Source organism: Anabrus simplex, chromosome 2, assembly GCF_040414725.1.
Source record: "Anabrus simplex isolate iqAnaSimp1 chromosome 2, ASM4041472v1, whole genome shotgun sequence".
In the NCBI taxonomy this organism is placed as follows: domain Eukaryota; kingdom Metazoa; phylum Arthropoda; class Insecta; order Orthoptera; family Tettigoniidae; genus Anabrus; species Anabrus simplex.
In genome coordinates this window covers 766,989,925-767,003,518 of record NC_090266.1, presented here as the reverse complement: position 1 = coordinate 767,003,518, position 13,594 = coordinate 766,989,925, and the positions used below count along the sequence as shown (strand labels likewise).

Here is a 13,594-nt window from a genome sequence, read left to right as displayed (position 1 = left end):
GCGACCAAGGTATGTTTGTCTTAGAACCATGAAACTACTTTTGATTAGTACCATCACGCGGGGAACACCATGAGTCGCCTTTACTTGTGAGTAGTACCACCATATTAGGTACGAAATAGGTTTGTGATTAGTATAAGCAGTGAGTAGGTTCTCCGGTGGATTTCCAGTACCCGTGAGTCGAACCCATGAGTCGTACCCATGTGAGCAACACGGCGGGTCTGGGCGTTGCCTGTGAGTTGTACCACTATATGAGCGACACCGTGGGTCTGTGTTGCCTGTGATTAGTACCAACTGTGTGAGGAACACCACGGGATAGTACGGGTCCCTGTGGTTAGTACACCTAGGTGAGGAACCTCATTGGTTTGCGTTGCCTATGAGTGGCGCCATTGTGTGAGAAACATCATAGGACTGCGTTACCTGTACGACATACAACACTTGTGAGTAGTAGCATCATGTGTGGAACACCGTGAGTCTTTGCTACTTTTGATTAATACCCCAACATGACAAATGCCATGGTTCTACTTTACTAGCGGTAAGTACCACTCTGAGGGGCCTTGACCTGGATATTGGACCCCTTTAGACATCAAGCATCCTCGATTCAGGATTGTCTTTATAAGTAGTCCCTTGGCCAGTAATACTATTATTTATGATCTTTTTTTTTGAGTTGCATCCACTGTTTTTTGTTTTTTTTGTTTTTTTGGGTTCATGTCCATCCATTCATTCTTCATGACATTTTTTTTATTTGTTCAGCGGATGATTTTGATCCTTTTGTTGTAATATCATTTTGTATCATTAGGGGCCGATGACCTCGCTGTTAGGCCCCTTTAAACAACAAGCATCATCATCATCATCATCATCATCAGTACACCTCAATTTGTTGTCACCATGGGTTTTGGTGATTTTTTTAAACTGCATAACCTTTGATGGTGCTCTTTAAATGATCCAGCCAGCCTCTAGGCTGATGACCTAACATGTGGACGGACCGATGGATTTGAGCTTTGACACGTATGTAAATGTTTCTAGTCTGCTTTTACATCTACAGTGGATGTCACTTAGGCCCGGTTTCACAGTTTGAGTTTAAGCCGAAGCTTTAGTAAGCCACGCACGCCGCTTAAGCAAGGCTTACTCTTTGGCTTAAACACTACGAGTTTCACAGTAGGGGGACCATGTGCAGCTTTACTAAGCTGAACATCTCCGAAGTTGGTAATGCTTGCACATGCGTAGTGATTCAATTCTCATCTTTGTTTACATCCATAGCCTATGATTGATTGACTTGTAGGTTATACATCGTTTCTAGAGGGCAAACGGTTGGAAATAGGTATATACCATCGCGGACTTTTTTGTAGAGGTTTCTATGCTCTACAATTCGTACACTTACACTTGGGGTCTATCGTTGATGGTTCACGCAGCGTAAGCCAAGAAAGCAAGTGACCGACCGACATTTTTGTCTCTTGAGCCTCGAAATATATTCAGAAATATAAGTTATTTATTAATGTTATTGGTTTTACGTCCCACTAACTATGAATTTGAGCACCTTCACCACAGGACTGAGACAGGATCGAACCTGCCAAGTTGGGCTATAAGAGGGCCAGCCCTTTACCATCTGATCTGAATCCTTAGCTTAAACCTCAGTTTCATACAGCTTAAGCCAGTCACAGATAAGCTCGGCTTACCACTTGCACTCCCCACTGTGAAACTCGTCCAGAGTTTAAGCTCCCGCTTAAGCCCGATCCAAGGCTTAAGCGTATACTGTGAAACCGGGCCTTATTATGATCACTCTGGGGTGCAGATAATTTGATAACATCAACCGATTGATAACAGTAGCCGAAAAATAAAAATTCATAGGTAGCCTACTGTATTTATTCATAACCTACATGAACTACAATAAAACATTGATTCATAACACTGTGCAAAAAATGTTAAGGTCACAAAAACTTTTTTCGAAAATATAAGTGTTCTTTATGTATTTCAACCTCCTGAATTTGAAAATGATACTGAAAACATCGTATCATCCACAGTTTTTGCACAGATCACATAAATTTGTAATTAATGGTAATGCAATTTAATTGTATAATAATGTTCTGATTGATATTCTGAGCTTTATATGGGGTTTTAGTGTTAAAAATAGACATGAAAACACCTTATGAAGCTAAGAAGTGGTACATCGCTTTCAACTGTTCAACGCTTGCACTCCTAGTGGCACGTAGCGAACTGTCATGTTGCAAATGACGCTGCCTTTCCATCACTGTGTTGTGTTTTTGGAAGGAAGTACATGTTATTCTTAGTGCAGAATGTCTACCCGAGGTTGTGTAAACTCGCCTAACAGTTTTTGTTATATATGTGGTGAACTTGTGGTGAAAAAGGACAGAAGAAACATTACTACTTTCGTGAAAAAGGTCTACCATGCCTGTTTCGGAGTGAAACTCGGCGACATCGGTAAACCATGGGCTCCACAGGTCGTGTGCATTGTGTGTGTAGAAGATTTAAGACGGTGTGTGGCAGGAAAGAAGAAGTCGTCATGATTTGGCATCCCTATGGTCTGGCGAGAGCAACAGGATCACACCGATGACTGCTACTTCTGCTCTTGTAAGGTAACTGGTTTCAACAAGAAAAACAAGAAGGCTATTGAGTATCCGAACAACATTCGCTCAGCTATTCATCCAATTCCACATGGCCCGGATTTACCTAAACCACAGCCTCCGCAAACATTAGATACAGATGACGGTGATGACATGGATGCCGTGCAGGAGACGGATGATACTGACTTTGAAGTAGGCACAGATGAGGCCCCTATTCTGTTCACTCAGCCAGATCTAAATGATTTAGTCCGTGATCTGGGACTGTCAAAGGATAAAGCAGAGCTCCTAGGGTCAAGACTGCATGAAAGACATTTCTTAGCCCCCGGAATATCCGTTACAGTTAATAGAAAAAGGGACTTGATATTCACGCAATATTTTTCTCAAAATGACGTGTTAGTGTACTGCAGTGATGTAGAAGGTTTGATGGGCCAGTTCAACATTCCGTACGCATCCGGTGACTGGAGACTGTTCATTGATTCATCTAAAAGAAGCCTGAAAGCAGTTCTGCTGCACAATGGTAACATTCATGCCTCAATACCTGTCGGCCATTCTGTGCACCTGAAGGAAACATACGACAACATGAAGGTGCTTCTTACTACCATTCATTATGAGAATCACAATTGGATGGTGTGTGGCGATTTGCAAGTGTTGAGTATGCTTCTAAAACAACAGACCGGATATACCAAATTTCCTTGTTTCATCCGCAAATAGGACAGTCGTGCTAGTGGCAAACATTGGGAGCAAAAGCAGTGGCCCTGAAGGTTGGAATTGGTTCCAGGGGACAAAAATATCAAGTGTGACCCTCTGCACCTCAAACTGGGCATAATGAAGCAGTTTGTCAAAGCATTACCTAGGAGTGGCAACTGCTTCAAATATCTATGTAACAAGTTCCCAACCTGTCAGATGCTAAGCTGAAGGAGGGTGTGTTCAATGGTCCCGATATTCGGAAAGTAATGCTAGATGAAGATTTCCTTAATTCAGTGAATGCCGTGGAGCGAGAAGCCTGGACTGCCTTTAAGTGTATGTTTCAAACTTCCTGGGAAACAATCGCAGCCCAGAGTATGTCGACATAGTGGAGAACATGCTGACGAAGTTGAAAATGCTGGGATGCTCAATGAGCTTGAAGTTACATTTTTTACATTCTCACCTTGACTTTTTCCCTCCCAACCTGGGTGCTGTAAGTGAGGAACAGGGTGAAAGGTTCCATCAGGATATAAAGGACATGGAACGATGATACCAGGGAACTTGGAATGTTCGGATGATGGGCGACTACTGCTGGATGCTTCACCGTGTGCACACAGAAATGTCCCATAAGATGAAAAGCAGGGGCCACGCCATGACAACTAAGAAAGCACGGAATGAATTACTTTAGTGCATGTTTTTACCACATTCTCTGTATGCATCTGTTCACTGTGCATATTTCAATATGTTGTTGGTTTAAACTTGTATTCTAGTTCAGCATGATTCGTGTGCCATATATATATGTACTACTTCAATATGTGATATAATCATTAACAAAGTGTACGTTTTGTGCCAAAACTGTGGGTGATACGATATTTTCAGTGTCATTTTTTTTAATTCAGGAGGCAGAAATACATAAAGTACACCTACTTTTGTGAAAAAAGTTTTTTCCCTGTTGCATAGTGTAATCTACAAGCACTACAATGAAACAAATTCTGGTACACAGCACTGCAATACAGTTTACTGTTTTCAGCTATTTAAAATAGTTTCTAATTGTTGTTTTCTTCTGGTTGTATCTCAAAAGTCCATTAATGAATCTTTCATATTCATAATATTTTTGGAAGTCCACTGATCTACGCTGAACATCTCGTCGCAAGACACCTAGCGCCTGTCACATTTCAGCATTCATTGGTGTTCAGGAAGTTCCTGCAACATCGTCATCATCAGCATCACTATCTTCTGCTCCGTGTTCTTCACCTCTCATATCTAATTTTGCGGAAGTAACTGCCTCACACGTCGTTTTCTGTCTATTTCGCATCAGTAATGATTCCCTCATCAGTGTTCATCCATTCCTGAAATTCATCTTCCGTTAAGCCTTTTGGAAAAAGTTCAGTATTCTCCTCTACTGCTGATAGCTCTTAAAAATCCCCCATGCCGGAAACAGTTCCTTATTGTATGTGCTGAGACAGTATCCCATGACATGGCTAGAAGATGCAGGGCATTGAGAAGGCTGGTTGTTTGGGCAAGGTCATTAACACTAGTTTTACAGTATGCAAGTCTTCTATGTTTTCTAAGATTCTTGTGTGCATTTCGTGACGATGTTATGCTTTCATGGTGCGAATGATTTCTTGATCGCATGGTTGAATTAATGAAGTCCTATTCGCCGATAAGGAAACAACATTGGTGTTCTTGAGCTCACAATTCACAATGTGTACTGCACAGTTGTCAACCAGCAAAACTATTTTATGCTCCAGCGTATTATCCCACTTCAGTAGCTTTTCTTTGAAAATCAGGGCAGTCATCCATGCATTAGAGTTGGAGTGATAGTCCACCGAAAATTTATTGATGCCTTTAAAGCAACGTGGGTTCTTACTTTTCTCAATCACTAATAATCTTTACTTTTCACCAGTCATACTCGCACAACATAAAACTGTTGCCCGTTCCTTGGAGGTTTTACAGCCTTTAGCACTTTCATTTCTGAAGAAGTAAGTGTGTTCAGGCAAGGCGCATTAATACAGTGCAGTCTCATCAGCATTATACCTACACTCGGAAGAGAATTCAGAATAGATTTTAGGCCACTCTTCTTCTATACACCTCTCAGCAACGATAGAATCAGAGTCGTTCTTCTCACCATGCGTTCGTTTGTACACTATATTTTCTCGTTTCTTCCAATGGTGAAACCATCCTTCCATTGCCACAAAATGATTTTTTTCCCAATTTTTTTTGCTACTTCTTCGGCCATTTGCCACACCAGAGGACCGTCAACACGAGCATATTTTTCACAAACATTTGAGAACCAAGTTTAGAGCTCATTCAACTTGACAGTTTTTTGCTGCCTTAAGAATATTGTCTTGATTTTACAATAGCTTGCACAGAAGAGGTTCTGAAATTCGTAACTCCACAGTAACATTGTGTTGACTCATTGTAGGCAATTTGTCATAACGTTCGATAATTGAAAGTTTTTCTTTTAAGTCTTCATGTTTGCTTTTCATACTAGCCATTACTGCACTGCAACGCTAAGAACTTCACAGTGCGAAAGCTTTAGTAAGACTCGAGTGAGTGGTCCTTGGCCAAACTGCCTTAAGGGAAGAAACAAAAGATAAAGTATATGCAGGAGGGTTACTGCCTGCGCTGACGGGTTTTCTACCGTATACCTGCTACAAAAGATGAGACGTGAATGTGCCCTTGAAGACAGGCACAGTGTAAAAGCAGGTTTTTAAAGGTTGGGAGCATTTTCTTTGTATGCACTCTACTCACATACTTAAGAATGAAATCCTTGAAAACAAATGTGATAACATAAACCAAATTCATGATCACATTAAACAGAAGATTTTCAATGTCTCAGTATTTGTCCGTATGGGACTTCATAAAAGTGTTTATTTAATATGGTTGATAACATTATCCGTGATTACAATAAATGGCAACCACTGTATTGTAAACTCAAAATTAAATGTTCCAGTTAGGGGCAAATATTCATTTATAGAACGAGGGGTAAGGGATTGGAATAATTTATCAAGGGTTTATCAGTTTATAACATGCATATAAAATTATATCTGGAGTTGTGTGAGACAAGGGGGAATCATTCTGCAGTTCATTATTATTATTATTATTATTATTATTATTATCATTATTATTATTATTATTATTATTATTATTATTATTACCATACAGCAACATGTAATGAGGGACTGTTTGAACACCCTGTGGAAGGACTGTCTCTTTTGTTTTCACATCTTGCTGGTGCCAGAAACAAATCTTATTGGTGGGTGGGGTTGTCATCTTCATATTCTAAGACTCAAAGCTAGCGGCGGATTCTCATCTTGATCATTTGAGAAGGCAGACGTTTACAAGCTCTCGCTCTGAGGGAGAAGTTATGGCCTAAGTTATGGGATAATGTAAGTTTTATATTCTTTAACATGTTTTAACTTTACATTTTCAATTACAGGTGTTTGGCAGGGCAGTCTTACATCTCCGATGATATAATTAATCGACTATTCTTAAACATGTCTAAATTTAGAACTTTGGAAAAATAAGTACAGAGTGTAGAGAATTGCACTGTATTGTTGCCATTTTTTTCCTGTCAAATATGGGTTTGGATTTTTAATTAATTCTTGATTGAGGGTTGGTAACCCCAGTCATACACCCTGTGCTCAACAACCATTATGCTTATGTAAATAAATGGTATTCAGGTCGTTTCCAGGGGTTACAAGACTTCAGATATATTCTTTTATTTAGAGCCAGTTGTACCAATTTTTTTTAATGCCAATACACATCAGAAAAATAGATGATATAACTTAACAGTAAAGCTTAGCAACAATTACCTCTAGGAAACTTGTAAGGAGCATTGAATATTTTGTTTAAACACAATTTATATTAATTTTGCCAAAGCATTTAAGTCTGCAAACTACTGTATGTTTACTGTGAAAGGTTCTATTTTAGACTGAAATATGTATACTTCATCTTTTCAATGGTGTAGTTTCCTGTCGTTATCAATAAATTTCATGGTTGATTTCTACCATTGTCATATGTTCTAGAGTAGATATTTTGGAATCTGTGCTTTTTGTTACATTTCTGAGTCACATAGTGTAGGATATTCCTGTTGTCCATCATATGGTGGTGAGAGTTTTGTGAATTTTGTACTTTTGGTGACAATATTCAGCTGCGAAGGGAGTGATTTCTTTATAGTTTACCTAAAGATTTGGTATCAGTAACAAAAGATACTTGAATGTATTCCTTATTTTAAGCTCACTGTAAATATTCACCTTGTAGGATTGAAGAATTCTTTCAGGTAAGAAATCTTGGTGTTCTACAAGATAGGATGTTTATATTGTATTGTCAGTGTAAAACAGCCACTGATAATACCAATATAGTTGGCCCGCTATTGGACATTATAAATTTTCCAGCTCACTCATTCCTGGTTGCCAGCGTTTCGTTCCAGTGTGCTAAATTGGGCTCATCAGTTGGTAAATAGCACACCTACCGAGACACATGGCTAGTGCATACCGTGGAGGCCACTGCGTAAGCTTTTCGGCGCAGGAGTCAATTTTTGAAAATGCGACAATGTCTTTTAATATTGCATTGGCATTGCCGGTGGCTTCATGTGGCCTCCACAGTATGCACAAGCCATGCGTCTTGGTAGGTGTGCTATTTACCAAGTGATGAGCCCAATTTAGCACACTGGGGCAAAACAGTGGCAACCAGGAATGAGTTGTCTGTCTGTTAGATCATCAGCCCAGAGGCTGGTTGGATCCTCAAATAGCACCACCAAAGGTTATGCGGTTATAAGGAAACTGCAAAAACCAATGGTAACACCAAAATGAGGCCTACTAGGTAAGATGAGGAGTGAGGTAGTTTGCCATTGTTTTCCTCACTGGGCGAGAAAGTACTACTGCAGCAAGACTGACCCTATGAGCAACACCTTTCATAACACTCAGATGCACTAGTAGGGCTCTGAATGTCAGTACTCAGCACTACACATACCCCAGCAGCTTCCATATTGTCACAGCCATGGATGTTGACTGGGACTTTGGTGGAAGCTACACTTAACTCTGGCCTGTGCCAAGAGATGGATGAAAAAGTACTGTATCCATCAAGAAATAACAGCAGGCAGAAGGAATGAGTTAGCTGGAAAATTTATAATGTCCAATAACGGGCCAGCTATATTGGTATTATAATTTTACTCATTCGGGACAAATATTTTAGGTTCCCTATGAGAATCAACATCTATAACATAAAACAGCTACTGATGTCACCGATGTATTTAGCATCCAAGTAAACAAACCTTAGCATTACTGGTGATGATGATATCGAAATACCGTACGATTATCGTGTAGTATTGTGTAGGATAATTTTAGAAATTCTTGTGAAGTGTAAAGTTGTTATTAAAGATTTTTATTTATGGGATTCTGAACTGCAATTATGTTGCATTTTCCTGATCGAAGTTATTTAGCTCTCTCATATAAACAGGAGCCAGTGCTGGTATTTTGGTTGTTATCATGGTAGGAATATTTTAATACCATGCAGTTCCTTGAGCTGGAAAAACTGGCTATTTATATGCAATTAGTTAGTTTTTCTGCCTTCACTCCATTGCCATCACTTTCACAACAGCTCAGTATCAGCTAGTAATCTTCTTTTCTAATTAGCTGATGTGGAAGTTGAAGTTACAAGTCAGTCTCTCTTTGAATTAAAGAGGAAAAGCATTCTAAGTTCTCCAAGAAACTATGGCATGGTGAAATGTTCTGCATTACGTTGAACATTGTTGTGAGGTTGCTAGTGATGATCATATTGCAGGTATTGGAAATTATTAAATCAGTTGTGTTCGTATGGACAACATTGTGATTTAAAAGTCGTATTATGAGATAATGTGTGTACCCAAAGATTAATAGACAGTTATAGAATTATGGGACGGAAATATAGCGAATTTTGTTCTTACTGGCGTTACAGTTTTAAAAACAACGGTAGTGGATTGACTCTGCATGTTTCAGATGGGCTGGCAGTGAATGAAGTACATGTGAAAACCAGAACACTCTAAGATAGTTGCTACATCAAAGAACATTCACAAGTAGAGAATGCTGTGTGCAAGGACAAATACTGATACAGTGAAACCTGTCTGCAATGAAAATCCATGGGACTGGATATTTCTTTTATTACCAGGTTACATTTATACAGGTACTTAACTATGAATATCTGTGTGTTTACCGTACCGTTTTTTAATATTTAGGAAACAGGTTATAATAGCTTTGTTATGGCATCAGCCCATCTCTGCTAAAATACTTTCATTATGAATCTCAGTTGGTTTTGTAAGTTATCTTACTTTGAAAATTCATACTTTTCAAGCACATTGCCATATTTAAAAAAAAAAATTTCCAGTAATAAATTGCCAGTTTATATACACAAGTGTCTTCTTGTACAGGTTAGCAGTGTTGGGAAATATTTTTTTAAAAAAATTCTGTCTCAGGGCTACTTCTATGATTACCTTAAGAATCTTCTGTCCGCTTCTGGATTTTGAATCCAAAATAGATTGTTGGCTTTGGCAAGTACAGATTGCAAAAATTGTGAAGATGAATGTGTAAATTCATTTATCTCCACTAGGAGTGTTTTTATTTACTGTAAAAGCTCTCAACTTTGAAAATGAGAAGAATATTTGGATTTATTGGGATATTGAAGGGCTATGACAATGGAGTCCTTTAAATGCTGGTCTTATGTGGAATAACTGTTATTGTACCGAGTTTTCATGAAAATTGTTTGTGAGATTTATCCTCAAAAGAATAGATTTCATATATTTCATTATTTGAAACCTGAACATGGAATTTAGCTCTCCATTGTTGAACCATAAAACATAGTTCGTTGCATCCGCAATCACATATGCAAGCATTATTTTACAGCTTGGTTTATAGAGCATTGAAAATTCCCCTTTTGGCGGCCAGTCTAAAGAAGGAATTGAACATCATAAAGGATATTGCAAGCTTCAACGGATACAATCCATAAGGTGAAATTGAAATAAGCCACTAATCTTTCTCCAATAAAAATTAACAAATCAAAATATGCAACCTCCAGTTATACTGACCTAATCATACATCAAGTAACCAATCCCATAAAAAAATCAAAAAATCAAAATTGCTTTCAAGACTTGGAACTCTAATCGAAATTTGTTTTTCAATCATAACACAGTCAATTCTATAATCAACAAATATTTTGGTTCGGGCATTTATAGGCTTAAATGTACCGAGTGCAATTTTCTTATGTGGGGCAAACTGGGAGAAGCTTTTTAACTAGATACGTTGAGCATTTCAATGCTCAAAAACATAATTTCTCGGCTATGAGTAATCTTATGAGACACTCAGGTCATAGCTTTACTACAACTGAACGTGATCTCCAGATTAAAAAAAATAATTATAAAGGCAGACTCGTGACCGAATTCAAAAAACTTTATATTTTTTTAGATCAGAAATATAACGTAAATCAAAACTTAAACGATCCAATAGACACTAAAAGTCCTCTTTATGAACAATTACCAATCCTATTCCATCAGTTAAATCTTCAAGGTAACATTTATGTAAGGTTTTAAAAACAAAAACAATAAACACTCCCATCAGGCCGATAAACACATCGTGTCCCTCTTCCCCACTAGACCCAAGCAACTCCCTTTCACGTGCAACCCGCAAACCAATAACCCCGCCTTCGCAAGACCACTCCCCTCCACCAACACGACACACATACAATACGCATAGCAGAACATCGGCGACCACCAGTACTCGCACATCAAGGTAACATTGAAGTGGGCAAAAGGTAAGCGCCAACACAGCAATACTTATAATTTTTCCGGTTACTCTCTCCCATTATGTTTCTTAAATTTTTAATCGGTTAATTCCAACTTCTCCATTTACAGAGCTTATTTACACCCGACAGCGTGACATCACAACTGTCCTACAGCCTGTTCTCTTTTTGATCAACAAGCTAACATTAGAATGCCACAACATCAACGCAGCACGTCAACACCACAATATTAGTGTATACAAAGGAAGATAATTAATGACACTATTACAGTTTTAGTGCACCACCATATATAGTACTCAATAATAAGGCTTCAATTAAGAATACAACAATAAAATAACTTCTACCTTTGAAAGTTGCAAAAACCAAATTTTATCAACCTTTGAATGAGAACTAATCACTAGATCTGAGCATATAGTTAAATAATGTGCCAAAACTTTACGTGTTGGAAAGTATTTCTTTTTTTAAATCTTGTTTAAAAATATTTTAACTCACTTCAATTTTACCAATGTCTATTGTACCATATAGGTTAATTAATCACTTTTTACTATTGACCAAGGCATTATGCCTTTAGCATATTAATGATTCTCATGTCTAATCAAGTTCCTTGAATAACGACTATACATCATGTTAATGTTTTAAATTATGAGAATTTTTAGATGTCATAGTTAAACGGGTACCTGTTTTGGTATTGAGGCGATAATACGACTGATGATGCCCTTTAAAATGGGCAAGACATGTCCCATGTTCATAGTTTAATGAGGAAAGAAGATTAACCTTGTGATTGTATTGAATAGGTGGAAAATAACACACAATAAAGTGTTACACATTTAAAAGAAGTTAATTTCAATACGGATTTAAAAAACAATGAATTTTATAACTTGCAACATACCACTTAGGCCAGCAGCTCATCTTCTTTCTCCCAAGTCTTACCAGCCCAAACCTCGCAACTTTTTTGTAACGCTACTCTTTTGTCGGAAATCACCCAGAACAAATCAAGCTGCTTTTCTTTGGATTTTTTTCCAGTTCTTGAATCAAGTAATCCTGGTGAGGGTCCCATACACTGGAACCATACTCTGTTTGGGGTCTTACCAGAGACTTCTATGCCCTCTCCTTTACATCTTTACTACAACCCCTAAACACCCTCATAACCATGTGCAGAGATCTGTACCCTATATTTACAATCCCATTTGATTACCACAATGAAGATCTTTCCTTATATTAACACCTAGATACTTACAGTGATCCCCAAAAAGAACTTGAACCCCATCAATGCAGTAATTAAAACAGAGAGGATTTTTCCTATTTATGAAACTCACAACCTGACTTTTAACCACGTTCCTCATCATACTATTGCATGCTGTCCATCTCACAACATTATCAAGGTCATTTTGCAGTTGCTCACATCTTGTAACTTACTTATTACTCTATACATAATAATATCATCCGTGAAAGCCTTATCTTTGATTCCGCTGCTTTACTCATATCATTTATATATACTGTATATAAGAAAACATAATGGTCCAATAATACTGCCTTGAGGAATTCCGCTGTTAATTATTAGAGGGTCAGATAAAGCTTGGCCTACTTTAAACCTCTGAGTTCTATTTTCTAGAAATATAGCAACCCCATTCCGTCACACTTTTGTCTAATCCAATTGCAATAATTTTTTCCATTAGTCTCCCATGATCCATCCTATCAAATGCCTTAGACAGGTTAATCGCGATACTGTCCATTTGACCTCCTGGATCCAAGCTATCTGCTATATCTTGCTGGAATCCTACAAGTTGAGCTTCAGTGGAATAACCTTTCCTAAACCCAAACTGCCTTCTATCGAACCTATTCAGTGTTCTCCCCAGAAATGTTAGTCAGCCGGGTGGCAGGAATGAGCAGCTGGGTGGGGAATACTAAATAAAAAGTGAATATTATAGAATTTTAATTTATTCCCCTCAGGGCATTAATAATAATGATGATAATAATAATCATATGGCCTCAGCTGCCGTGTGCAAGCATTTTGTCGCCATTTGCCTTGTCAGTTTCGACGTTCCGTTTCACTTTAGGCCTTCTAGACAGCAGAGTAAACCGAATCTCTCCCAGGTATCTATGGCTGCGTTTTAATTAATTTTGTAAGGTGAACTCCAAATGTGCCACCAGAGATCTTTAAATATACAGACATCGTACAACTTGGAGTGCTGAATGGACATTTCCCACCCATTAAAAATCCGACTGCCTCTGCCGGGTCTGAACCCGCTATCTTAGGATCTGGAGGCTAACTCTCTACCGCTGATCCACAGAGGATATTAACAATGATATGAGACAGGTAAATATTTATTGCAAAAGTGAACTCTTTTGGTGTTATCACGAACAAGACATAACAAAATATGTTGAACTTCTAGTGTTCTACTGTTCATTCATAATCATATAACACTGGGGCTTACCTTTCTGTTGCTTTGGAGTGCCTGCCATACGGATTTGCGACGTCGTGTGGAATCGAGTGCTCGCATGCGATTCCACACTAATCCAGACGCAGTTCGCTCACGACTCTATGTGATAGTCAAGGT

General features: G+C 38.3%; 1 protein-coding gene across 6 annotated transcripts in view; it reads left to right on the top strand.

Annotated features, from left to right (window-relative positions):
- LOC136864441 (sarcolemmal membrane-associated protein) overlaps positions 1-13,594 on the top strand; it is a 700,905-nt gene that overhangs the window by 152,801 nt on the left and 534,510 nt on the right. Inside the window, exon 5 of one of the 6 annotated variants that reach the window (XM_067141440.2) lies at positions 9,245-9,428. The exons of the other annotated variants lie outside the window; for them this stretch is intronic. The gene's annotated coding sequence lies outside the window, so the exon portion shown is untranslated. The remainder of the gene's footprint in view (positions 1-9,244; positions 9,429-13,594) is intronic. 6 annotated transcript variants of the gene reach the window in all.